We start from the raw sequence: 1,847 nt of genomic DNA on the forward strand, positions 1-1,847 counted from the left end.
AGCTCCAACACTTATGAAGCAGAGAAAAACACATTATTATTGCTACTGATCACAGTCCAAGCTATGGCAGCTCACTCACCTTTATAAACAGTGACATAACAGCAGGTGCCATCTAGTTTTCTGTAGCCAGCGCGTGGTCGATATCAGCCTCCAGAGCAGCAGGGTTCACACTTTCAGTAACAACAACCTGGAATTTCTGCAGCCAGACAGGCGAGATACAAGTTTGAGACAGATAAGTGAAGAAATATGGTTTCAGTGTTATTCCTGTGATTATTATAACAAACACTGGTGAGCCAATAAATATCAAACTGCACTTACAACTACCAAATGAATCATTCAACTATAAGGTATCAAAGATTTTTGATATTAGTCCTGAAATAGTGATTTCTTCTCATTGAGTGCAATACTATGCTGTGATATTTAGTCCCATTCCATCAACAATCAGCACAAATCCTTGATGACCGTCTGCAGTGTTTTATGACTCTGCAGTTGGAAAGCAACTAATGGATAAATAACGAAAACAATCTCACTGTTGGGCAAATGCCACCGATACACTGCCCTCCAGGATGCAAGGTTAGGACTGCAAAGCTACATTTACGGGATTTTTGACCTTTCTTTGCCAGGTTTTTATCTCTCGGCTTTGCAAAACATAGCCAAGACCCCCATGTGGTCATTTTATTAGAAACAACTTTTCAACTGAATGGATGCTGGGGAATGGAGCATTAATTATTTATATATTAAAATGTTAATATCAAAAGCAAAACAAGATGGCGTAGAGTACCTGGATGGAAAGTCAGGTTTCTTTGCAGCTTCAAGAAAGAACCCCAGAGCCATGGATGCCTCGTTTTTGGCCGTTTGGAGGATCAGGATCTGTGCCAACACATTGGGGCGCGCGCGCGTGTGTGAGAACAATCAAACCAGGACACAAGCTTCACACTTCAGTAAATCATTTAATCTCCAATGGGTTGCGCTGACTTTGTCTTTGTTACATACTGCACATAATACAATAAAACACCTCGCAACATACAAGGTCGTGCAACATCTAGTCCGGCTTCCAATGCTGTGCACAGTCTTGATAATACAAGCTGTTCAAATCAGGGGGTGCATTCACCAATGTTGTGATGGAATACTGTTCCACAAACACGGAGCAGCATTTGTGTGGAGCGGTTGTGGGGTAAGTTCAGCTTCTCAGCTATTAGTTTTCTTCTCCACTTCAAGTAACTCTTTGTAAGAGTTTCCATTCCAATAACTTTTTTTGCCGTTTGAAAAAAAAAAGACTAAATAAAATGACAAATTATGGAACAGAAAAAATAAAACTAGCTAAAAGACAATTAAAACTAGTTTTTAATCCCAAAATGGCTTCCACACAGGGGCTTTTCCCAAACATCTGTGTTCATTCTCAGTACAAACAATTGCTCACCAAAAAAAGTACAGATTAATTCATCCAAATTTTGGCTAAGCACAAGTTGAACATTTTTATGTGTAAACAACTCAGTTGAAGTCTGTAATAACACTGTAGAATTTCAATTACTTTGGCTTAACAAAGTAATTAACTGGCAGGACATTTTGGGGACTTATCTGTGGCAGCGGAATGACATAACATGTATTCCAGTGGCATTAAATGGGGAAGACCAGTGGTGGCAAATGGGAGGTCTTGAGTTGCTCTGGGAGTAATTGCACAACTACTGATGCAATAAACATTTGTGTATTCAGCTAAATATACTTATTATTTTATATTTGGTTATATATTACATTTTATCAACACTTTTGTCCTTATACATTTCTCATAAATAAGATTTGTCATCAAATCGATAAAAAAAAAAACACTCATAATTTTAAAAATGCAC

The 1,847-nt window shown here is 38.1% G+C and overlaps 1 long non-coding RNA gene across 1 annotated transcript in view; it reads right to left on the reverse strand.

The window, feature by feature from the left end:
• The window catches only part of LOC109971368 (uncharacterized), a 1,037-nt gene extending 788 nt beyond the window's left edge, over nucleotides 1-249 (reverse strand). The window contains exon 1 of the long non-coding RNA XR_002276538.1: nucleotides 80-249. This is a non-coding gene — a long non-coding RNA (uncharacterized LOC109971368). The remainder of the gene's footprint in view (nucleotides 1-79) is intronic.
• Between the last annotated feature and the right edge of the window lie 1,598 nt (nucleotides 250-1,847).

The sequence above is a fragment of the Monopterus albus genome, unplaced genomic scaffold (genome assembly GCF_001952655.1).
Source record: "Monopterus albus unplaced genomic scaffold, M_albus_1.0 scaffold222.1, whole genome shotgun sequence".
Taxonomy (NCBI): Eukaryota; Metazoa; Chordata; class Actinopteri; order Synbranchiformes; family Synbranchidae; genus Monopterus; species Monopterus albus.